This window comes from Saimiri boliviensis, chromosome 1, assembly GCF_048565385.1.
Source record: "Saimiri boliviensis isolate mSaiBol1 chromosome 1, mSaiBol1.pri, whole genome shotgun sequence".
Lineage (NCBI taxonomy): Eukaryota > Metazoa > Chordata > Mammalia > Primates > Cebidae > Saimiri > Saimiri boliviensis.
In genome coordinates, this window is record NC_133449.1 from 83684513 (window position 1) to 83711627 (window position 27115).

A 27115-nucleotide genomic window follows, 5' to 3' on the forward strand; every position below is an offset into this window, starting at 1 on the left:
AATGTCATGTTTCACCTTCAATGAGTTTTGCATATAACATCAGTGCTATGGTTTGAATGTGTCCCTTCCCAAATTCAGGTGTTGAAACGTAATGGCTAATGTGATGGTATTAACAGGTGGAGGCTTTAAAATGTGATTAAACCATGAGGTCTCCTCATTCATGAACGGCATTAAGGCCCTTACAAAAGAGGCTTCATGCAGAGTTCAGAGCTCTTGCTCTTCTACCTTCTTCCTGTGAGGACACAGCATCGCTCCCCTCCAGAGGATGCAGCAACAAGGTATACCCTGGAAACAGAGGGCAGCCCTCACCAGACACTGGACCTGCCAACATCTTGATCTTGGATTCCCCAGCTTCTCAAACTATAAGAAAATTAATTTTTGTTCTTTGAAAATTACTCAGTCTCAAGTATTTTGTTGGAGCAGCACAAATAAATTAAGACGTTTTAAGACAAATTAAGATCATCAGAAGAAAGTTCAAATGATCTTCTTTGGGCCACTTGCTAATCAATGCTTGATTAATAAATGCTTTTATAGCAACAAAGAAAGGACTCCCTATTCAATCAGTGTTGCGGAGAGAACTCGCTAGCCGTCTGCTGAAGACTGAAACTGGACCCCTTCCTTACAACACGCACAATAATCAACTCAAGATGGATTAAAGACTTAAGTGTAAAACCTAAAACTCTAAAAGCCCTTGAAGAAAACCTAGGAAATACCATTCGAGATATAGGCCCTGGCAAAGATTTTATGACAAAAATGCCAAGAGCAATTGCAACCAAACCAAAAATTGACAAATGGGGCCTAATTAAACTAAAGAGCTTCTGTACAGCAAAAGAAATGATTAACAGAGTAAACAGGTATTTCACAGAATGGGAAAAAATATTTTCAAACTATGCATCTCACCAAAGTCTAACATCCAGAATCTATAAGGAACTTAAATTATCATTTATCGTTGCCATTAAAAAGTAGGCAAAGGTCACCAACCAATGAGTGGATAAAGAAAATGTGGTATAGATACACCATGGAATACTCAGCCATGAAATAAAATAATGGCCTTTGAAGCAGATTGTGCCGGAGACCATTATTCTAAATGAAGTAAATCAAGAATGGAAAACCACATATTGTATGTTCTCATTTATAAGTGAGAGCTAAGCTATGAAGATGCAAAGGTGTAACAATGATATTATGGACTTCGGTGACTTGGAGGAAAGTGTCTGAGTGGGGTAGGAGATAAAAGACTACATGCTGGGCATAGTGTACACTGCTTGGGTAACATGCACCAAAATCTCAGAAATCACCGCTGAAGAACTTATCCATGTAACCCAAAATCACCTGTATCCTCAAAAACTATTGAAACAAAAGTTTTTTTTAAGTAGGCGAAGGACATAAACAGACACTACTCAAAACAAGACATATACACAGCCAACAAGCATATGAAAAAATGTTCAACATCACTAATGACTAAAGAGATGCAAATCAAAACCACAGTGAGATATCACCTTATACCACTGAGAATGGCTATTAAAAAGTCAAAAATTAACAGATGCTTGTGATGTTGCAGAGAAAACGGAATACTTACACATTGCTGATCAGAGTGTAAATTAGTTCAGCCACTGTGGAAAGCAGTTCGGAGACTTCTTAAAGAACTTAAACAGAATTACTATTTGATCCAGCAATCCCATTATTGGGTATATACCCAAAGGAATATCAATCTTTCTAACATAAAGATGTATGTTCATTGCAGCACTATTCACAATAGGAACGACATGGAATCAGCCTAAATGGCTATCCATGGTAGACTGGATAAAGAAAATGCAGTACATATACACCATGGAATACTACATAGCCATAAAAAAGAATGAGATAATGTCCTTTGCAGCAACGTGGATGGAGCTGGAAGCCATTTTCCTAAGTAAACTAATGCAGGAACAGAAAACCAAACTGCACGTCATTGCTTATAAGTGGGAACTAAACATTGAGTACAAATGCACACAAAGAAAGGAACAACAGACAGTGGGGCCCACTTGAGGGTGGAGGGTGGGAGGAAAGGAAGGATCAATAAACTACCTATTGGATACTATGTTTATTATCTGGGCAACAAAATAATACGTACACCAAATTCCCATGACAAGCAATTCATCTCTAGAACCAACCCACACATGTACCCCAGAAACGAAAAGTTTAAAAAAAAAAAATACAAAAAATAAAGCTTGTACGTATGATTGAATTTTGCCCGAATCTTGTTTTTCTTATTACCTGGTAGCTGGTTTGTGGGAGAGTAGCTAAATACCCCCGCTCTGGAGTGGAAGCAGTATGTCCCTCAAACATCAATAGTTATTCTTACTCATCAAAAAGAACCTAAGAGTTATGTATGCCAAATTGGTTTAGGCTCAATTTGTAACACATACTCTGCTAGCCAGGCCAAAATTGGAGGATATCAAAAGAGAAGATAGGATTCTTATCGTTCCAGAATAATGTATTAATTCAGAATTCGTTTAGAGGAATATTTTATGATTCTACTTTTGGAAATAAATATATTAATTTCTTCATGTGAAATTTCCTCCCTTTCACTCTATCAATTTGTTCATTTTAATAAGCTTGCACTAAGTGCCAGCAAATCAATGTTCTTCATCAGGGGTCAACAGCCTACAGCCCACAGACCAAATCTGCCTCTCATCTTTTATATAACCCACAAACTAAGGATGGCTTTAGCATATTTAAATGATTTTTTTAAAATAAAATATTCATGACAGGAAAATTACGTGAAATTCATATTTCAGCATCCGTTAATAAAGTTTTACTGGGACACAGCTTCATTCATTCGTTTACGTAGGTCTTTGCACTGGTGCTGTAATGGCAGAGCTGAAGTTGCAACGGAGAGTGTTTGGCCCATGAAACCTAAACTATTTGCTATCTGGTCCCTTACATAGAAAAAAGTTTGCTGGCCCTTTTCTTGATGATGGGGATATACCACTGAACAAGTCAGCATATAGGCCCAATTCTTATAGATTCTTGGGGGAGGCAGACAATAAACAAATAGATGTGAAAATATCCAACAACAGCAAGTGCTATGGTGAAAATAAGAGTGAAGTGATAGGAACACCAGCAACGTCCTTTCTAGGGACGTGATATTTCAGCTAAGACCTGATTGGTGAGAAGGAGGCAACCATGTAAAGATAGGTAAGAATGTTCCAGGTAAGTCCATCAGGGAACTCCTGAAGCTTAGAGTGTAGGGGAGCAAGAAGGTGGGAAATGGGGTGACTGACAGAACAGTATGCATACTCCTCATTCCTCTACAGATTGTCAGAGACAGTAACAATCTTTCTGGAACTTGGTAACAGCCATGAAAGAGTTATTATTATTTTTTTTTTTTGAGACGGAGTTTCGCTCTTGTTACCCAGGCTGGAGTGCAATGGCGCGATCTCGGCTCACCGCAACCTCCGCCTCCTGGGTTCAGGCAATTCTCCTGCCTCAGCCTCCTGAGTAGCTGGGATTACAGGCAGGCACCACCATGCCCAGCTATTTTTTTTTGTATTTTTAGTAGAGACGGGGTTTCACCATGTTGACCAGGATGGTCTCGATCCCTTGACCTCGTGATCCACCCGCCTCGGCCTCCCAAAGTGCTGGGATTACAGGCTTGAGCCACTGCGCCCGGCCCATGAAAGAGTTATTAATGTAAAACGTGGTTACATGTTTTACACTTGGTCAGTGTAAAACACAGCATCAGAAGAGAAAAGGCTGAAAGACTGCACCATTTCCCTCAGTTCACATCCTGGAACAGGTAGCAATTAAGCTGCAAATTCCTCTCCATCCCCCAACTTGTCCTCTTTAAAGTATCCGAGAAAAGATGTAACTGAGTGGAAATCAGTTTGATAACATGTAACCCTTGCATAAGGCAAGATCCATGAGCTATGCTCTTGGCATATGAGCTAAGAGATTAGTAAAGTTCCGTTTCCCCTACTCATCCCCATACTGCTCCCACTCCAGGTGTGGAAGCTAAATTTGTCTCCATACCCTTCCTTCTCATGGGTTACACACATTATTGTGAAAAATCAGTCAGCAAGATTGATATTTCATTAATTTTGATGATTTGGAGAGAAGAAGGAAATTCCACCAAGGCCAATACTTCAGTCGCTACAAATGTGTTCATAAATAAAGAACATGATCATATGAAATAACTTAAATTTTAAAAGCTTTCCCTAAAGTAACTGACTTTTGTCTCTTTGAAAGCACATACACACGTATATGTATACGTGTGTGTGTGTGTGTGTGTGTATATATATATATATATATATATATATATATATATATATATATATAAATGATCATGGTTACAGGGAATATAATTTTTATTTTTCTAGAGACAGGATCTTGCTCTGTTACCCAGGCTGAAGTGCAGTGGCGCAATCATAGTTCACTGCAGCCTCAAACTCCTGGGTTCAAGGGATCCTTCCTGCCTTAGCTTCCTGAGTAGCTGAGACTACCGGCACATGCCACCATCCTTGGCAACTTTTACTTTTTATTTTTGTATAGATGGGGTCTCCCTACATTGACTACGCTGATCTTAAACTCCTGGGCTCAAGTGATCCTCCTGCCTCAACTTCCCAAAGTGGTGAGAGCAGAGGTATGAACCACCACCACACCCAACTCAAGAATAGGAATTTTTAAAACCAACATTCCAATTGGTACAGGGAAAGAAAACTGCACCTTTTTAAAGAGAAACAAGCCCCTTGAAGAGTAGAAAGAACTGAAATTAGAAATGTATTAAGAACTAAAAAGCCGTTTTCAACTTGTTTCCTAAGAAACCAAAAAATAGAACTGACAAGTACAACTTCCAAAGAAGCTCAGATTTACTTACTCTATTATTAAAATTTCCAGTTCAAAATTTTTGGAATTACTAATGAAAGGGGTGAAAAAACTCTTACAGGAAAAAAAACCGAAGTTCTTCCAGTTAAATCTGTAATGCTTCCGCTAGTGAAAATTGACCTTCACGAACAAAGAAAATACCAGGGTTGCTCTCAAACTGGTTAATAATATATTTAGCAACTAACACCACATTGTGATTCTTATATACTCAAAAATGACACCAAGATAGTCTCCTAAATTTGCGGAAATAGCTTTTTGGCATAACATAGCTTTTTGGCAGGTAAATGTATTTAATAGAGAAGATGTAAATTTGGTCATCAGGAACTAAAGCTCTTAGTAGAAAGGTAACAGCTCACTCCCTGCTAACGTTTCCATATTCCATTCGATATCTTCAGTATGGGGAGGAAATCTGTGGACTGTATTTCTTTATGTTTGAAGCCCTTCTGAGTAGTTTTATGAGATTAAAAGGGTCATGTTTAGGGCTGGGCAGCAGACGCGAAGGCAGGCCAGTGTGAACCTTTGGGAATGTGCACTCCGGCTCATGCACTCCAGCCTCTCCCCTGCTGATCACAAATGGGGGAGGCAGAAGCACAGGCTTAACCTTGAGAGGGGCTCTGGCTCAGAGGTCCCGGCCCAGGATCTGCCACATACACACAGAAGGCAGCACAAAGACTATGAAATGCCTAGCTCTCCCAATAGTCTTGATAGCCTTCCAGTACAACCAGCCACTCCAGTAATTAAACGAAGTGAGCCCTGGCATTTCCCTGTGACCAATTTGGAGGGGGCTGCACCTCACGGGGCAGTGAGGAGGTGATAGTGTCAGGCAGTGGAGAATTGCTGAGACCTGCAGTGAGGTCCACAGGGCAGCAAAATCAGCTAAGAGACCTCCTCCCACCTTTGACCACATAACTATTTCATTCCAGGAGTTCCAGGCCTTCAGGTAAAAGGTCAAGAGACCAAAAGTACAAAGCATATTCTCCTTCCTTTTGCCTATCCAAATCCTAACCTTTCCTTTTAAAAATCCCTGTTCTTTAAGAAGTCATATTACAATCCCTGCCCACAAGACATTTCCATCTAGCTGGAGATATGAGTATGCTTCCAACCACCTAAGTGATTGTGTCTATTCTGCGATTTAAAAAAAAAAAAAATGTTTTACAAAAATTTGAGAAAGAGGATTTGGAGATAAAGCTTTTTCTATCACCTAGAATTGGCAACCAAGTATAGCTAAGTATCACCAAATGCTAAAAGAAGAAATGAACTGGCCAGGTGTGGTGGCTCACTCCTGTAATCCCAGCACTTTGGGAGGCAGAGGCAGACAGATTGCTTGAGACCAGGAATTGGAGACCAGGCTGGCCAACATGGTGAAACCCTGTCTCTACCAATAATACACAAATTAGTCAGGCAGAGTGGCACACACCTGTAATCCCAGCTACTTGGGAGGCTGAGGCAGGAGAATCACTTCAACACAAGAGGTGGAGGTTGCAGTGAGCCGAGATGGCGCCACTCCACACCAGCCTGGGTGACAGAATGAGAGTCTGGCTCAAAATAAAAAGAAGACATGAACAACTGGAGCCAGATTCCTCCCTGAGGGCACCTTAGGACACAACTTACACAGTTCTAAAAATATAACAACTGACTGCAGATGCATTAACCGAAAGTCATATAAAAGCAGAATGGGGAAATGAGGGAAGCAAAGAGTAGTGGAAGAGTCACATCTTCATCTATCAAAAGAGAACATCAATAGATTTGTCTATCACAACAAAACGTCACTAGACAGTATCTAAAGTTAATATTTAAGAGATACCACTTATTTTGAAATAGGAGGAATACTCAAAAAAAAATCACTAAAACTACTATTGAAGAGTGGGATGTGACGGGTTGAAGAGGCAGTGGTTGCTGGTTTTTTAGTATTTTTAGCACTGTTTGACTCTTTTAACCTGAAGGTTAATAAATGAATTTTATTAATTATTAGATTTAAAAATAAATTTATAGAAAAAGAAGACAATATTATTCTCTAGGGAAAAAATAAATGTAAGTTTCATGGGCCTTTCCTGTGTGCTGTTTGTCAAAAACGTTGTCTAGAGTACATGGATATGGATGGTAGGTCATAGCTAGACTTAAATCAAATTCCTAGAGGTTGGCCAGGTGAAGTGGATCATGCCTGTAATCCCAGCACTTTGGGAACCCAAGGCAGGAGGGTTACACCAGGCCAGCCTGGCCAACACAGCAAGACCTTATCTCTCTTAAAAAAACAATTTCTATAGGCTGAGGATTGTTTATCACATATTATGAAGGAGGCTCCAAATGAAGGTGAGCATGTATGTATTTATTTCAGTAATGTCCACAGATTTGAAATTGAAGTCAAAGGGGGATAGGGGAGGCTGTCATGGGTGTGCTCCAAGAATCACCAGAAATAGATCAATATCAGACAGACCTAACAAAGAAGAATGACACACCAGGACCCAAGAACGAAAGCGTGCAACTCAAATGGCACCACACCACACACGCTAACCAGCCCTGGAAGATTCACTGCTGAAGTTATATACTAGGGGCATCAGAAAAAGGCCAACCTCTGCTGAACAGCTTCCATCCTAGGCGGGGAAAGTAAGTGATAAGTATCGCATACTTTAGAAAGAACAGCCTTTAAAATTACTTAGGGAGACAAATGCTTCTGTAACACTCCTGATTGGCTCGTTGGGCAGCAAAACCAAGCTTTACAAATCCCAACAGGTTTAAAGGAATGGAAAACGATGCCTAAAATAAAGCTTTGGCTCATCCTACCAGTGCTGCACCTCGGTTGCCTATTTTATATGCCATTCAAGTGAAAGCCCGCACTAAAAATTTTGATTTTGTCATTCTCAGCTATCCAGAAAATGGCAATACTTAACATTCTACTTCTAATACAATTACAGTTAATGTGTTATCTATAATACACCCTCTACCATGCGGTCTTATCATCCATTTTACATTTTCCCAAGAGATAATGCATGTTCATTTTCGCTACTCTTTCTCTTTTTAAAATTCAATAGATTTGTTTAATTTGATGATTACTATCATATCTATTTTAAAATAACTTAGCTGATATATAACAATAACTGGCTCTACTGTATCTGTCTAAATATTATCCCAGTAATGTATTCAAAATTATATCAATAACAGTTCTCTGGGTAATATCCAAATATTTGTTGTGGTTTCTAACTTACCATTTGTGTTGCTTTTTTTCTTTATTGGACATTGAATGTAGCAGATTTATTTTATTTTATTTTATTTCTTTTGAGACGGAGTCTCGTTCTGTGGCCCAGACTGGAGTGCAGTGGCATGATCTTGGCTCACTGCAACCTCTGCCTCTAAGTTCAAGTGATTCTCCTGCCTCAGCCTCCTGAGTAGCAGGGATTACAGGTGTATGCAACCACGCCCACCTAATTTTTTAATTTTTTTAGTAGAGATAGGGTTTCACAATGTTGGCAAGGCCAGTCTTGAACTCCAAACTTCAAGTGATCCACCCACCTCAGTCTCCCAAAGTACTGGGATTATAGGTGTGAGCCACGACGACTGCCCTGGGTATAGCAGATTTGACAGAGTGGTTTTGTCTGAAGCCACTGTGATGAAGACAATGGAAAAAGTGAATATTCTGACAAAACAGTTTTGAAAAATGTATATCAAAATATAGAAACAATTTTTACAAAAACTTACAGTAATAATTGGGATGGGGAGATGGGATGGAATGAGACTCTGGGGTGGCATGGGGACCAAGAACGGGATGAAAATTTCTGTCTTTCATATTATGTGGTAATTTTTTAAAAGTAGTTTATTATTTAGAACTTATCAAAATATTCCAGACTCAAAAAATTCCATCACAGACTGAAAAACGATTAGCCATTCTCCCTGAACCTCTTTAGATATCTCCTACACAATTCTCTTCCCACTGGATTGTTTATGAAAGCCCAAAGTATTTAAATAAAATAATAGATATCCTAACACTTTACCCAAGTTCTTCAGTATACAGCTAAAAAAAAAAAAAAGACTTTTACCTACGTAACCATATCACACATAACAAACTTAATACTAATTCCTTAATATTCTTTAATATCCAGGCCATATTCAAATCCTCCCCCAGATGTCTTTTATAGCAGTTTAGCAAAATCAGAGAAAAAAAAAATCTGTATCTACGTAATATTTGTGATACAAATATAGGAAAATACTACAACTGTGAAATCTAAACGTGGGTATTATGCTTCCCTGTCTTTTCTATGGATTTGAGATTTTTTTTGTAATATAACGTCCAAAAGATTTAGCTCATTATATCTTTACAGATACGATTATAAATGTATCAGAGGAGGGTATTGTCTAGACTATGCTACTGGGCCCTGTCCTGTCCAGCGATGACATCAAGTATTTGGACAATAATATAGAAATGATCCTTATCAAATTTCTCAGTTGATGAGCTAGGAGAAATAATAAACATTTTAGATAATTGAAACAAGATCCAAAAACACTTTGACAAACTAAATATAGCAGACTGGTGAGGAAATGAGTGGCAATACATTGGATGTCTTTTTATGTTCATTAAGAGCTGGAGGCAAAAGGTCAGAGGTTGATAGATGCAGTAATCAAGAAAGGACCTAGGGATTACAAATAGCTTTGGTGATGGTCAGATCGAATGGAATGGCCTGAAGCATTAAAAAAAAAAAAAAGTTACAGCTCTTTCAGAATTTGTCCAGCGGGTTTTCTGGTTTTTACTGGAAAATAGCTCCAGTGTGTGTGTGTCTGTGTGTGTGCATGTATGCGTGTGTGTATGTGAGAGAGAGAGAATGAGAGAGAGAAACCAGATGACTTCTCAGGTCCCTCCTAGATCTAAAATTTTAAGATGATTGTTCTGAAAGTACTAACAATGGATCACCAGCTTTGGAATTTTTGACTAGCATTATTCAAAACATACTCCTGATTGCAAGAAATAAGGCAAAGGACACTAAAGGGAGATACAAAACCAAAAAGGTAAATGTGAGTAAAATAATATATCAACTTCAACTCATTAGCAAGGTAATACTACTGAAATCGACTAGCTTATACAGTGTCTACAAAATGGTTAGTTAGAAAGTAAGGCTGTTACACTACTTATGATAGCAAAGACTTGGAACCAACCCAAATGCCCATCAATAAAAGACTGGATAAAGACATATACACCATGGAATACTATGCAGCCATAAAAAGGAATGAATTCATGTCCTTTGCAGGGTCGTGGATGAAGCTGGAAGCCATCATTCACAGCAAACTAACAGGAACAGAAAACCAAACACCACAAGTTCTCACTCATAAGTGGGAGTTGAACAATGAGGACACATGGACACAGGGAGGTGAACATCACACACTGAATCCTGTCAGGGTTGGGGGGCAAGGGGAGGGAGACCATTAGGACAAATACCTAATGCATGTGGCGCTTAAAACCTAGAAGACAAGTTGATAGGTGCAGCAAACCACCATGGCACGTGTATACATACGTAACAAACCTGCACATTCTGCACATGTATCCTAGAACTTAAATTTAAAAAAAAGAAAGAAAGGCTGTTTGGCACAAGCAGCACCTCAAAAGGACAGATATGTGGTCCCAAACACCCCTGGTTCTCATTATATGGATTAATTTTTCTTAACTTCTTAATGTGTTTATATTTTCAGTGTATATTGCCCCTTTGCCAATTCTCTTCCTTGTTGTATTTCCTGCAGTCTTCTCTCCCCACTATGCACCCAGTACAGGTGCCTACCAACGAGTGTTTCTGCCCTCAGTCTGTCATTTCAATTAATCCTCAATACTCCATTAATGACTCCTCCTAAATCACGATTGGGTCACCCTGCCCCCAGCTCAAAGCATTCTTCAATGATTCCTTGGTGCACAAGGGATTAAGTCAAAACTCAAAAGCCTGGCAGTTAAATCCTCACCAATCTGGCTCCTAGACAACAAGTCAAACTCCATGTCGTCTGAACCTCTCCCCAGTTCCTGTGCACGTCTGTGATTCACTCCCGGAAGCTGCACTCTGACCCATGCCATCTCTCTTCTGTAGAGCATTCCCTGTCTCCCTCTCCTCTGAATGTCTCAGTTCTACCCACTCTCTAAAGCCCAAGTCAGATCTCTCTTTCAGGCTTACCAGCCATTTACTATCTTTGGTTTTCTGAGTTTCTACCACACTTCTTTACCATTTCACAGAATACTCCCTATATTGGTAATTAACTTTCAGGGGCATAAGTTTTATTGCCCCCAGTAGATTGCTATCTCCTCAAGGTCAAGGACTTTATCCTTCTTAAATAAAAATTCCAAAAATGCCTAGGCCAATGCTCCACACGGCAGGTGCTCAACAAATAATGACAAAGAGTTAATGATAACAAACTTTTTTTTGGTAGGGGCGGGTGGGGAACAGACAGAGTTTCAGTCTCGTTGCCCAGGCTGGAGTACAATGGTGCAATCTTGGCTCACTGCAACCTCTGCCTCCTGGGTTCAATCTATTCTCCTGCCTCAGCTTCCCGGGTAGCTGGGATTACAGGCATCTGCCAACACACCGGGCTAATTTTTTGTATTTGTTGTAAAAAGGGAGTTTCACCACTTTGGCCAGGCTAGGCTCAAACTCCTGACCTCAGGTGATCCACCCGCCTCAGCCTCCCAAAGTGCTGGGATTACAGGCATGAGCCACCGCACCCAGACGATAACATTTATGAACCACTTCATTTTGTGTGAAAATATCTTCAAACTTGAAGACTTTCTCTCTGCCTTCATAATGCTATGAATGAGTCTCAGCTTTTAAAATAATGTGATTTTTCAAAGGTGTCCACGGCTGATTATAATAGAGGGTCTCAGAGACAGATCCTGGCTAACAATACCCTCCTATAGCATTTACTATGAGTGAGTCACTTTCAATTAGACAAGAGAACAGTACATTCTAGAAATTGTCTCTTCCCACTGTGATTGACAAGGAAAAACTAACTTTAGGTATACTATATCGAAAGCATATACTCATAAATCATAGGTAACTCACATGCAGGGATGGGTATGGCCTTGCTATGTGCTATTTGGCGTCACGACTCAAAATGCGATCCAAGGACAAGCAAAATCCACATTGTTTGGGAGTTTGTTAGAGGCAGAATACCAGGCTCCATGTCAAACTTACTAAATGAGAATTCTTCCTTTTAACAAAAGCCCTGGGTGATTTGAAAAGCACTAGACAAACCCAAGACAAGCAAAAGTGTACAGAGGAATTTTTCTTTTTTCTTTCTTTTGAGACAGGGTCTCACTCTGGCCCCAGACTGGGGCCCAGTGTTATGATCCCGGCTTACCACAGCCTTGATTTCCTGGGTTGAAGCAATCCTCCCACCTCAGCCTCCTAAGTAGCTGGGACCACAGGTATGCACCACAATGCCCAGCTTTGTGATTTTTGTTGTCGTTGTTGTTGAGATGGGGGTCTCCCTACGTTGCCCAGGCTGGTCTCCAATTCCTGGGCTCAAGCACTCCTCCCACCCTGACTTCCCTTTACATTAACAGTATTACATACTTCAAAAAGTTATCCTTTTTGCAAAGATTTTTGTAAAAATACATAATTTCAACAGTAATGAAAAGAATATGGATAAAATAGGGTAGATAGTGCTTTATTTGTGTGCTGGGAGTAGAGGTGTGAGCTACCACGCCTGGCCTGTACAGAAGGCATCTTTTTATGTAGGTTCCGGTGAGTACAGGATTTTTATCCTTTCAAAACAGCCTATACCAGTGGTTCAACACACATCAGTGGACCCCATCCCCAGGGTTTCTGGTTCAGAATGTCTGGGGTGGGAGCCAAGAATCTGCATTTCTAACAAACTTCCATATCAATGGTGCTGCTGCTGACCTAGGAACCACACCACAGGCTTATATCATTAAAAAGAACAGGCCTCATTGTTTGGGAATTTTGCTCCTAGTGTACTCCCAACAGAAGAGAGAATACTGAGCTAGTAAAACAGAAAAGAAAAGTCGCAGCAAAATGTTTCATTTATGTTACAAGAACGTAGCTGTTAACACTCCTTTGTACACAGCGGGGTAAAAATAGCCGAAGGAATTACTATAGCAACAGCTATGATATCCTCAGAGACTTTCTCCCCTGGCATTATTCATAAAGGGAGACCCATCTTACATAAATTCCATTTCAACTTTGAGACTTATCATAAACAATAAACATGGGAAACTTATGCCATTCGTTAAATACTATGAGATAAAATACAAATTTAAGATGGATTTGAAAAATGCTTCTCTGAGCCCTGAATCTGGATTTGGTCCAGCAATTAAACAAAAAAGCCTTAGGTCTTTATCTACATGGCTGTGAAACAACAAGAAAAGGAGAGCTGAGAAATGCCGAGAACACTTATTATAAAATTTTAAATGATTTTTTTAAAGCCCAGAATAGCTTCTTCTTTTAAAACAAAGACTTTCCAAATCATAAATAAAAGAATGTCTAAAAACCAAAGAGCTCCATCTAGAGTTTGAAAAAAGTTATTACTTATACACACAAATAAAGCACTATCTACCCTATTTTATCTGTATTCTTTTCATTACCGTTAAAAATATGTAGTTTTACAAAAATCTTTACAAAAAGGATAACTTTTTAAAGTGTGTGAACTGTTCATGTAAAGGAGAACTGACTTTTCCATAATGTTGTCTATTTTTCTCTAAAACCTATTTTTCTCTAAAAAAATGTGGCAGTTGCATTTATCACTGTGAACAGGCAAATCATTAAAAGGTTAGGATAGAATATATACACCTACTATGTACCCATAAAAGTTTTAAAAATCATTGAAAAATTAAGAAGTCGGGATACTGTTTAAAGCATTCATGGACATGACAGTTATGAAATTGATTCAAGAGACCCTACCTGAGCTTGCTGTACGTCCTTGAGTAACTCCTCTTCTGATCCCAACTTTTCTCATCAATAGGGGTTAGATCAACCAGTGGTTCTCAGTCCTGGCTGATCATTGGAAGCACCTGAGACCATTGGCAATCATTTGATGCACGGGTTCCAGCCCCCGAGATCGTGATTTAATGGTTCTGCAGGTGGAGTAGGAGGTGTGGGCAATTTATCTACAAGGTTAAAAGCTCCCCAGGTGATTCTAATATGCAGATTGGCTATACTAGATTGGGTGATCTCCAAGCTGTCTTTCACCCTTAAGCATCTATTGCTCTTGTTCCTGGCTCTGAAGCTTTCATGTGGATCAGAGGCACCTGGGGGGTTTCTTAAGTCCACTGCTGGACCTTACCCCTAGAACTTCAGATTCAGTAGGCTCAAGGTGGAGCCCAAGAATTTACATTTGTAACAAGGTGCCAGGTAATGCTGATGCTACCAATCCAAGGTCATCCTTTGAGATCATTGTTCTAGATTATTCTAAAATTACACTTTCCAAACTCTCAAATTATTCTTACTCTCCTTGATGAAACCGACAAGTATGACATGATTAATTAATCTCCTCGATTCCAATCTCCCTTCTTCCAGTTTTTAGCCCATACTTTCAACACAGTAACCTAACCCATAAATCCTACTGTGTCACTTGCTGCCCTAAACTTTTCAATGACTCCCCATTGCTGACAGAGAAAGATCAGATTCAAATGACATGTAAAGCTTTTCAGTTTCCAGTCGTCTGTCATCTGCCTATGTTCCAGTTACATGTTCCCAAAAACACAACGAAGGCTCTTTGAGCTCAATGCCTTTGTACCTGACAGTCTCTTCCCCTGAAAGTCCTTATTCCACCTTCTCTTTCTGACGTATTTATCACCATTCACTCTATGTGCCAGGTACTATGCAAGGAACTGGGAATTCGAGGAAGAAAAGGACAATCCCTGCCTTTAAGGAGCTTACAGTCTTGAGAAGTTCCCCAGGTGATTCTAAAATGCAGGTTGGCTGTACCAGATTGGGTGATCTCCAAGCTGCCTTTCACCCTTAAGCGTCTATTGCTCTAGTTCAGGGATCCCCAAACTTTTTACACAGGGGGCCAGTTCCCTGTCCCTCAGACCATTGGAGGGCCGGACTATGCAAGGTGTGACACCCTTCACAGCCAGCGCTGCTGCCTCCACTATCCCAGACAGCGGTATACAGTGTCACAGGCCCAGCACCGCCTCCAGTGCTGTATACAGGGATGGCGGTGATCAGCCAGTGACACTGTGTATACAGCGTCCTGGACATCTGCAGCAGCGGTGGGCGTCTATTGTGGGAAGCCCACTGCTGCATGTTTTCCCTACTATAAGACACCTCCTAAAAATAAGACAGCCCCCATCTTTTGGGGGTAAAATTAATATAAGACAGGGTCTTATAATAGGGGAAACATGGTGTGTGGTAACGTGGGGGGAGACTTTTGGGCAAAGGGAGGTTATAGGGGCCATTATGTTGTACATTCGGGGGAGTATGAGGGCCACCGTACTGTATAGTAATGGTTATAGTGCTTTGCCTTTCTTCCTACTTCTGCTGTTATTTCACACTGTTTCCGGTGATGTGGGGGGGCCGCAGCCACAGACCGGATGTGCATCATATGACGCGCTTCCGGAGCCGTGACGCATGCGTCCTGCATCACTGGAAGTAGTACTGTACGTGAGCAACGCCACGCTTTGGCACTGCCACATACTGTGCTCCACTCATTGACCACCAATGAAAGAGGTGCCCCTTCCTGAAGTGTGGCGGGGCCGGATAAATGGCCTCAGGGGGCCGCATGCGGCCCACGAACGGTAGTTTGGGGACCCCTGCTCTAGTTCCTGGCTCTGAAGCTTTCATGTGGATCAGAGGCACCTGGAGGGCTTGTTAAACCACACTGCTGGGTCTTACTCCCGGGCTTCAACATTGATGAATGGCAAACCCAAATTAGTCTTAATACCTCTCCCCCTCCTCCCTCTCATCTTTACCAGTGGCTGAAAAAGCTAATTATTGCCACGGATGGACAGTAGCATATGTGTAGAAGTGCGCTGCCGCTTCTGGGAAAGAGTTTGCTTTCCAGATAAAAAGGAAAAGACCCAGAGCCATCCCTTCCCCCAGCCTTGAGTGTGGGTGCAACGCTTGAGGCTGGGACAGTCATCTTACAACCATGAGGGAAAGAACAAGAGAATCCTACAGACATGGTCTTGACATTGATGATCAGCTCAACAAGCAACAGTGGCCACTGACCTCCAGTCTCCTTTATATTTGAAAAGAATAAACCATTTGTTGAGTCACTTGTTTATCAGTTTTCTGTTACTTACAGCTGAACGCATTCTCTTGGAGTGGATGTGGGAAATATCCAGCAAGTCATCCTTTCACAACTGCCATGCTAAGTGATGTCAGGAAGCGGAGCATGCAGTGAGAGGCTACAACACAGCAAGTGGGGAAGAGTGGGGACCAATCAGCAAGGCATGGAGACAAGAAGGAAGCAACCATTCCAGGCACAGGAAAGAGCTTCTGCAAAGCTCCTAAGGGAGGAAGAGCACTTATGGCAGAGGACTGAAAAGCCTTCGAGAGGAGGAGCGGCAGAGGAAGCCGGAAGGAGAGGCGAGGCCTGTCCTCCCCAAGGCAGGAGGAACTCCTCCCAGTGTGCTGCCCAGAGCTTCCTTCCCAAACTCTACCCCTGTCCTTACACCCTGTGCTAATTTACCTGCCTACCTCTTTCACCTTAGTTAGACTGGACTTTTCACAACCATTTAATCATCTTATGCTCCTTAGCACCTAGCAGAGGGACACGGAAATACACATAATTTCATTTACTGAATGAAAACATTATCATGATAAGATACTTTTTTTTTAAAGAGACAGGGTCTTGCTTGTTGGCCAGGCTGGAGTTTAGTGGCTGTTCACAGGCATGATCCCGCTACTGATCAGCACAGGAGTTTTGACCTGCTCCTTTTCCGACCTGGCCCAGTTCACCCCTCCTTAGGCAACCCGGTGGTCCCCCCTCCCAGGAGGTCACCATATTGATGCCAAAGTTAGTGTGGACATCTGGTCAGCATAGCGCACTACAGCCCAGAACTCCTGGGCTCAAGTGATCCTCTAGCCTCCGCCTCCCGAGTAATTGGGACTACAGGCATGCGCCACCACACCCAGCGATAAAATACTTAATTCAAAAGTATCCCGGCTGGGTGCTGTGGCTCATGCCTGTAATTCCAGGACTGGGAGGCCGAGGCAGATGGATTGCTTGAGTCCAGGAGTTCGAGACCAGCCTGTGCAATATCATGAGACCCTGTCTCATTAAAAAAAAGAAGTATCCTAAAATGCCATAGTCTAATATGAGGGCTGACTTATGAATATTTTTGATGCCCAGTTCGCCAACAGACTTGTACCATCACCCAGGTATGCCACATTCATGTGACTGAACGAGATGCTTGTTCTAGAACCTTACTTGAGTTAAAACAGGTAATCTCAGGCAATATTTCCTGATTTTTGAGAACTAAAAAAAAAAAAACAAAAAAAAGCACAGGGCACTTAACTTTAGCAGCCCAGCCAAAAGTACCTGCCACAGATGAACGTCTAACCAGGAGTGGTTTGATAGTAGTAAATGACAACCTAACTCTAGAGAATATCAAACCATGTGTTAGCTGACCCTTGCTCCGAAAAAGAGAAAGAGAAATAAAAAGTTGCATTATGCATCAAAATATTATCCAAATTTGTTTTCAAACAGTAGGTTTATGAGTGATTTTATTTAATTTCCATTTCTTAATATTTTATAATTGGCTTGATTCACTTAAATTACTTAAATCAGTACAACTGTTTTCCTTACAAAAATAGGAGCACAAAACATCCTCAGCCATGAGGCCTTAGTTTACTTAGTATTTTTTGAAAAACGCTTCATAATTTGTATAATTAAAAGTGAATCCAAAGTTTAAATTTAAATTGCAGACAGCCTTTGACCCATGTCCAGGAATCAACACTTCAAAAATATGGGACTAGTACCTATCTCATGTCAGTGGCATGAGGAAAACAAGGCACAGTTTTTTATTGGTTAGAACTTCTGGTGCATGGTGGTAATCCACAGAGGGCTGTGCTGGGCGCAGTGGCTCACACCCGGCATCCCAGTGCTTTGAGAGGATTGGAGGATTACTTGAAGCCAGGAGTTTGACAACAGCCTGGGCAACACAGTGAGACCCCGTGTCTACAAAAATTAAATTAGGGGAAAAATAGGAAAATAATAAGAAAAGAAGGCTGTGAACGGTGGCTCACACCTGTGATCCCAGAACTTTTGGAGGCCAAGGCTAGTGGATCACCCGAGGTCAGGAGTTTGAGACCAGGCTGGCCAACATGGCAAAACCTCGCCTCTACTAAAAATACAAAAATTAGCTGGAGAATAGCTTGAACCTGGGAGGTGGAGGTTGTGGTGAGCCAAGATGGTGCCACTGCACTCCAGCCTGGCAACAGAGCGAGACTGCATCTCAAAAAAAAAAAAAAAAAAAAAAAAAAAAATTGATTAAAGAAATTGAAGAAGATATAAATAAATAGAAGGATATTCCATGTTCATGAATTGAATAATTAATATTGTTAAAAAGTCCATACTACCCAAAATGATCTTCAGATTCAATGCAATCCCTATTAACATTTCAATGACATTTTTCACAGAAATAGAAAAAGCAATTTTAAAATTTATAAAGAAACACATAGACAGAGCCAGGCGCGGTGGCTCAAGCCTGTAATCCCAGCACTTTGGGAGGCCAAGGCGGGTGGATCACGAGGTCAAGAGATCGAGACCATCCTGGTCAACATGGTGAAACCCCGTCTCTACTAAAAATACAGAAAATTAGCTGGGCATGGTGGCGTGTGCCTGTAATCCCAGCTACTCAGGAGGCTGAGGCAGGAGAATTGCCTGAACCCAGGAGGCGGAGGTTGTGGTGAGCCGAGATCGCACCATTGCACTCCAGCCTGGGTAACAAGAGTGAAACTCCACCTCAAAAAAAAAAAAAAAGAAAGAAAGAAAAGAAACACACAGACAGAAAAAACAAAAACAAACAAAACCCTAAGTAGCCCAGGCAATCTTGAGCAAAAAGAACAAAACAAAACTCTATCTGGCTTCAAACTATGGTAAAATTACAAAGCCATGGTAATTAAAACAGTATGGTACTGGCATAAAAATAGAATCATCAACCAATGGAACAGCATAGAGAGCCCAGAAATAAACCCACATATTTATGGTCAATTATTATTATTATTATTTTACAAAGGTGCCAAAAACACACCATGGGGCAAAGACAATCTCTTCAATAAAGAGTAATGAGAAAACTGGACATCCACAAATTCGACTCTTATGTCACACCATATACAAAACACAACTCAAAATGGATTAAAGTCTTAAACACAGACCTAAAACTGGTTAAAAAAAATACTAGAAGAAAATATAGGAGGGAAACTGTGTATCCTGTAATTGTATATGATTATAATTTTGAAAAAAATACATTTTAAAAATAGTTATCAGTGTCAAAATTGACAAAACTTGGAAGAAACCATCTGAGCATGGTGGGTTGGGCCTGTAATCCCACCTACTTGAGAGGCTGAGGTGGGAGGCTCACTTAAGGCCAGATTTTGAGATCAGCCTGGACATCACAGCAATACCCTATCTCTAAAAATATAAACAAATAAAATAACAAATTTGGAAGCACCAAGGTGTCTTTCAATAAGTGAATATATAAACAACCTGTGGCACATCCACATAATGAAATAGTAGTCAGCAATAAGAAGAAATAAACTGTCAAGCCACAAAAATACGTGAAAGAACCTTAAAGACATATGTCTAAGTGAATGAAGCCAATGTGAAAAGACTACATACTGTATTACTCCAACTATACAACATTCTGGAAAAAGCAAAACTATGGAGACAATAAAGACATAAGTGGTTGTCAGGGTCTAGAGGGAGAGAATGATGGCTGACTAGGCAGAGCACATGGGATTTTTAGGGTAGTGGAGCGATTCTGTATGACACTGTAATGGTAGACACATGCCATCATACATTTATCAAAACCAGTAGAATGTACAACATCACAAGTAATCTCTGGCCAGGAACAGTGGTTCATGCCTGTAATCCCAGCACTTTGGGGGGCTGAGGTGGGAGGACTGTTTGAACCCAGAAGTTTGAGACCAGCCTGGGAAACATAATGAGATCCCATCTCTACAAAAAAAAAAAAAAAAACTCTAAAAATATAAACAAATAAAATAACAAATTTAGAAGCACCAAGGTGTCTTTCAATAAGTGAATATATAAACAAACTGTGGCACACACAAAAAAATTAAAAATTAGCAGAGCATCATGCGTGTGTCTTTAGTCCCAACTACTCAAGAGGCTGAGGTGGGAGGATCACTGGAGCCCAAGAGTTTAAGGTTATAGTGAGTTATGATCATGCCACTGCACAGCAGCCTGGGTGACAAAGCAGAACTGTCTCAAAAAAATAAACACTAAGAAAAGAGTTAACCCTGGTGTAACCTATGGGCTTTAGTTATTAATAGTTTATCAAAACTGGCTCATCAATGGTAACAAATATACTACATAATGCAAGATGTTATTAATGGGGGAAATTGAGGGACCTAGGGAAGTGGGTGTGAGGGAATATATGGAAACTCTCTGTACTTTCCACTTAATTTTTCTATAAACCTAAAGCTGCCCTAAAAAAAGAAAGTCTATTAATTTCTTTAAGTAATTAGTTGCTACCTGAGAAAGACGATTAAAGGAAAAAAGATAAAAAGTAATTAGTGCTGCATTATGCATTTCATTTATTAAATATGATTATCTTACTAAATGCACATATATAAAATGTGAACTTTAAAGTAAAAACTATACACTTAAGTCGTTTTAATATAGATCTGTTATATATCTAAAGGAAATCAAATGATTAAGTATTTGAGGTCTAAAGCCTGGGGTTAGAATTCCAACTCTACTGTAGATAGGCTTCATGTTCCTAGTTTCCCATTAGAGCAATTTATATCAATTAGGCTAAACTATTCTGTTTCTAAAATTACAGCTCCTCAGTGAATTTTGTTCCCCTAAGAAAATGCCCTCTAAATTTCCATAGAACATCAATAGAACCTTTCTTAATAACTCCATCTATTTGTGTAAGAAGGAACTTGATGAATAAAGTATAAAAATATTAGCAAAGTGCTTTGAGATTCTCAGATGAAAAGGCAAGGAAAAACTAGCCACTCTGGTTGCACAGACATTCATACCACTAGTGGTCTGCTAGAGAAGTTATTTTTTAAAATATTATATAACTCTGAATCTGACACCACCTCATTGTTCACAAAATCCATTTTTGCATTCCAGTCTACCGTTGTAACAACTGGAAATTCAAAACAATGTCAATTCATAGGGCAGAAAGCTGTCCAAATTTCATATTTCACACAAATGTCAAGTATTAATGTTATTGGAAGAGGTAAACACAACTCTATCTCTATTCTAATTCTAACTCTTGCACTATGAACACATTTTAAGTACATGTATAATCATCAACTCTGTATAGAAACACAGAATCTGACCAGGCACAGTGGCTCACACCTGTAATCCCAGCACTTTTGGAGGCCAAGATAGGCAGATCACCTGATGTCAGGAGTTCAAGACCAGCCTGGTCAACATGGTGAAATCCTGTATCTACTAAAAATACAAAAATTAGCTGGGCATGGTGACCCACGCCTGTAATCCTAGCTACTTGGGAGGCTGAAGCAGGAGAACTGCTTGAACCCAGGAGGTGGAGGCTGCAGTGAGCTGAGACTATAGTACTGCACTCCAGCCTGGGTCACAGGGCGTCTCGCCCTGTCTAAAAAAAAAAAACAATAACATAGAATCTTAGCTGGACAGGACCTCAGAGGTCATCTAGTCTAATATACCATTTGATGAGTTAGACCTTCTATAATACCCTTGAATTGTTTGACATCTGTTACGCAGCAGGCAGCACACTGTTTTCTGTAAAAGGCAAGATAGTAAATATTTTAGGCTTTGAGGCCATCCAGTCTCTGTCATAACAACTCCACTCTGCCCATGTGCCACAAAAGCAGTCAGAGCCAAAACATAAATAAACAGGTGTGGCTGTGCTCTGATAAAACTTCATTTACAAAACAGGTCATGGATTGCCAATCCCTGATCTAGAAAACTCCTATGTGTGGATAAAATTCCATTATATGCATTTGATGACTTTACAGGAAAATTTGTTGTCACGGTGAGCTGAAATAAGCAAATTCACTCATTGCTCCAACCAAGATTATTGCCTTCTGGAACAACAAAGTACATTCACTCTTTCCTGTGCATCAGCCCTTCAAATACTTGAAGGAAGCTATCATGATTCCCTCAAGTATTCTCTACTCCAGCTAATATCCCTAATGCCTTCATGCATTCGTTGTATTATGACAGTTTTCCACGCCATGTAACCATCTGATTATCCTCTTGTATACATACACCAGTCCTTTAATAATCCTTTGAAGTGCAGAGGACTGACACATGACATATGGTTTAAAAAATATGTAGCAATCAAGATGTAATTTTCATTTTAGAATTTGGCTCATTGTCTACCAATACAAATGTGTTTTGTTTTACAAAATTGAGTCTTTATGAAAAATATATTTTGTGAGGACTTATTCAAAGGCTTATGCTTAGTGTTATAACACTGTACATTAATTTAAGATGATTATTAAGAAACAGAAAATATTCTGAATTCTGCGAAGAAAAAGGTAGACATAATAAAACAATAGATTCAAAACAGTCCTTATGCATCAAAAAATGTTGGCAGAACTTCTCTCTGCAATTGGAATAATACAGCACAATTTGCAAAAGCAAGCCATCAGTCACTCTTTCTGAGAAAATAAAACACAGAAGGGGAAGAAAACACACACATCCACAGTGTGTTCTTGGATGCTGCTGGCTTGTTAGGAAAGACAGAGCAGGGCTGCTATAATCACAGCCAGGCCACCTCTAAACGATGGTCCCTGTTGTATTCCACATTTTCATGGCTTGTGAAGAAACAAACCTGTGGTTTTCTTAAAGGCAATCTAATTCTGATTTCTTTTTTTTTTTTTTTTTTTTTTTTTGAGACGGAGTTTCACTCTTGTTACCCAGGCTGGAGTGCAATGGCGCGATCTCGGCTCACCGCAACCTCCGCCTCCTGGGCTCAGGCAATTCTCCTGCCTCAGCCTCCTGAGTAGCTGGGATTACAGGCACATGCCACCACCATGCCCAGCTAATTTTTTGCACTTTTAGTAGAGACGGGGTTTCACCATGTTGACCAGGATGGTCTCGATCTCTTGACCTTGTGATCCACCCGCCTCGGCCTCCCAAAATGTTGGGATTACAGGCTTGAGCCACCGCGCCCGGCTGATTTCTGCAACTTACTGTCATTGCATTCTAAAAAAAAATATATATAAATAAGTAAATAAATAAATAAATAAATAAACCTACCAGTTTTCTTTTTTAAAAAATAGCTATAAAAAATAAGGCCCAGCCAGGTGCGGTGGCTCACAGCTGTAATCCCAGCACTTTGGGAGGCCGAGGCGGGAGGATCACCTGAGGTCGGGAGTTCAAGACCAGCCTGACCAACATGGAGAAACCCCATCTCTACTAAAAATACAAAATTAGCCTGACGTGGTGGCACATGCCTATAATACCAGCTACTCAGGAGGCTGAGGCAGGAGAATTGCTTGAATCCAGGAGGCAGAGGTTGCAGTAAGCCGAGATCGCACCCTTGTACTCCAGCCTGGGCAACAAGAGCAAAACTCCATCTCAAAAAAAAGGAAGAAAGAAAGAAAAAGAAAGAAAATAAGGCCATGCCTGGCTAATTTTGTATTTTTTGTACAGATGGGGTTTTGCTGTGTTGCCCAGGCTGGTTGTGAATTCTTGAGCTGAAGCAATCCACCCTCCTCACGCTCCAAAGTGTTGTGATTATAGATGTGAGCCACCGTTCCTGGCCTGGCACTATTTATTAGGTTGGTCCAAAAGTAATTGCGACATTTGCCATTACTCTTGCACCAACCTAATATATAGCTACAAATGTGCCACACCAAGTCTGACCCTGTAACTATTTTTCTAACATCTCTTATCGTGGTTCAATTTCTTGATAATTCCAGTACCTTAAGCAATATATTGCAATAGAGAAATAAATTCATTTTTTAAAAACCTAAACACGTTTATCTGTAGTAACATCACAACTTATAATGTTGGTGAAGCTTAATTTACATTCTCCAGTGTCTTCTTCCTGCTTGCTTGTCATTACACAACTTCACCCTGGATAATCCCATCCATGTATGTGGCTTCAAACACTATCCACATACTGATGATAACCAAATTTATTTCTCTAGCCCCATTTCTCTGCGGGGATGACCCATATATCTAGGAGCCCAGTGGCATCTCTACCTGATCAGTCCAACGGCCACAAGACAATGTGTACAACGTGGGCATATGGGTCATAAGATAATAGCGAATGTTTATTGATTATTACTACAGGCCAGGCGCTGCACTAAGTGCTTTATATGGATTTTCTCACCTAATTTTCACCATGCAGTTACACATGACATGTTTATCTTGTTTTACCTGAAACCCCATTAGAACGACAGCATCAAAACACGTAAGATGTAGCAGACATTGTCCGCTGACTACCTAGTATACACCCATCCCCACCCGCTTCTTCCTGGCCAAGAGAATTTTTTTTTTCATGGCATCAATAAACCAAGCCAATTTCTCAGTCTCCCTTGTAGCAAGGAGTAACCATATGACCCTGTTTGAGCCAATGGAACACAAGTAGATATCTGTTTGGGTGGGTCAGGAAAAGCAACACAGTCCTTGACTCATTCCTGCCTTAACTGTGGCTGTTATGTGCAGCTGCACTTTTCCCTTTTTGACCATGAGGAGAAGGCCAAGACAATCACAGAGACACTGGTCCTGACGTTATTGAGCTACCAAACTAAGGCCAGTAACCATCTACCTACAAACTTCTTATTACTGAGAAAAATGAACCAGTTTTTTATGTCCATTTTTAAGTCATTTTCAGTTAACCTGTAGCTGAAAATACTCCTAGCTGGTACAAAACTATAACCTGAACAAGAGGTTTCAACAAATAATTAGTAGAACAGCAGATGGGCCAGGTGTGGTGGCTCACACCTATAAAATCCCAACATTTTGGGAAGCCGAGGAAGGAGAATCACTCGAGGCCAGGAGTTCGAGATCAGCCTAGACAACATAGCAAGATCCTGTTTCTACAAAAAATTTAAAAATTATCTGGGCATGGTGGTGCACACCTGCAGCACTAGCTACTCAGGAGGCTGAGGTGAGAGGATCACCTGAGTCCAGGAAACCAAGGCTGCAGTGAGCTACGACTGTGCCACTGCACTCTAGCCTGGGCAACAGAGCAAGATCCTGCCTAAAAACAAAAAGAAAGAAAGAAAGAAAATGGAGGAGGAGTAACTATACAATAAAGCAAAGGATGTTACAGACTAAGTGCCTGTGAAAATAATGAGAAGCAAGTCAGCTCACCCCCACGGACCCCAGAGAAGACGGGATTTGGAGACACTATGTACTACAGAAGACAGGACATACATTTGGAGATTCACTAACAAAAATGACAGTTCCCCACCCAGTCACCACCATTCCTCAAGTGCCCGAGTCTACATGTTGGAAAATGTCTTTAAGCTCTGCTTATTGTTGGCTGTTTTGATTTATGACTAAGTTACCGAAAATATGATTGTAAGGAAAGCTGGCAATGTAAGAGATAAGGAAAACAAGCAAACAGAAAAAAGAATGGAAAGGAGAATAGAGGGAAAAGAAAAGTAACTTAGAGGAAACAGAAACAATGCAAAAAGCAGCCAGGTGAGGTGGCTCACGTCTGTAATCCCACCACTTTGGGAGGCTGAGGCAGGCAGATCACCTGGGTTCAGGAGTTCGAGACCAGCCTAGCCAACATGGTGAAACCCCATCTCTACTAAAAATACAAAAATGAGCTGGGCATGGTGGCAGATGCCTGTAATCCCAGCTACATAGGAGGCTGAGGTAGGAGAACTGCTTGAACTTGGGAGGCGGAGGCTGTGGTGAGCTTAGATCTCGCCACTGCACTCCAGCCTGCGTGACAGAGGTGACAGAGTGAGACTCTGTCTCAAAAAAAAAAAAAAAAAAAAAAAAAACAGATCATGCAAGAAGCAGAAGAAAACTTCAAAAAGAAAAATACACATAATTACATCTTCAGAGAGATTTAGGCAAAATGACAATAAAAATGAGATGCTATGAAAGAGAAACAATTAAGATACAGCAGCAGAAACAAAAATAATAGAACGTTAGAAGACAAAGTTAAACCAATTTCCCACACAATAACATAATAACTAGGTGAGGAAAGTTTAAAATCGAGACCAGGAATGGTGGCTCACACCTGTAACCCAAGCACATTGGGAGGCCAAGGCAGACCAATCACTTGAGGCCAGGAATTCAAGACCAAACTGGCCAACATGACAAAACCTTGACTCTACTAAAAAAAAAAAAAAAAAAATTAAAAATTAGAGGATCAGGTCCACATAGAGGTTCTGAAAGAAGAGAGCCCTTTGCCACGCACCTGTAATCCCAGCTACTTGGGAGGCTGAGGCAGGAGAATTGTTTGAACCCGGGAGGCAGAGGATGTTGCAGTGAGCAAAGATCACGCCATTGCACTCCAGCCTGGGTGACAGAGAGACTCCGTCTCAAAAAAAAAGGAGAAGAAGAGGGCCCAAAAGAGATAGGGAAGGAAATTGTCAAAGAAAAAGCATTCTCCTCCTCCAAGCACATTTAAAGCACAATTAAAATATGCACAAGCACAAAGGCAGATGGTTATGAAAATGCAAAAGTGGGATAGTGGAATATCTGACAAATTTTCTAAGGGAACAAGCAGGTATAACTCCCAATCCTTTGTATTCCAGTGACACCAAACCTCTCAACACAGGAACTATGGAACTATGCCTTCAAAATTCTGAGTGTGAGATTATTTTTGGCATAGAATTTTGTAAGTCAACCAGTCAAGCACAGGGTAAATGAAGGCATGCAGAGATGCAAACGTTTTTGTCTCTCATGCACCTTTCCTTGGGAAGCTTATGGAGAATTACATTTCTGCAAAATCAAAGAATAAATCAAGAAAGATTAAAACATATGATTAAGGACACAGGGGTCTGCTCCGAAGGAAAGCAGCAAAGAGAAGCACCAGCATGACAGTTGTGCAGTAAATCCAGACCCAGCCTGGAAGGAAGACAGGCCTCCAGGAAAAAGCATGACTGACAGGTTGTGTGATGGACTTTGACATTTACACATAGATCTGCGTGGGCTTTAG

At 40.6% G+C, this 27115-nt stretch overlaps 1 protein-coding gene and 1 non-coding gene across 5 annotated transcripts in view; one reads left to right on the plus strand and one right to left on the minus strand.

Annotated features, from left to right (window-relative positions):
- Positions 1–27115, minus strand: part of ACYP2 (acylphosphatase 2) — a 191188-nt gene that overhangs the window by 132265 nt on the left and 31808 nt on the right. The gene's annotated exons all lie outside the window — the stretch shown is intronic.
- On the plus strand, positions 9554–9618 carry LOC120362201 (U7 small nuclear RNA). The gene has a single exon (XR_005578165.1). It is a non-coding gene; the product is annotated as a U7 small nuclear RNA (small nuclear RNA).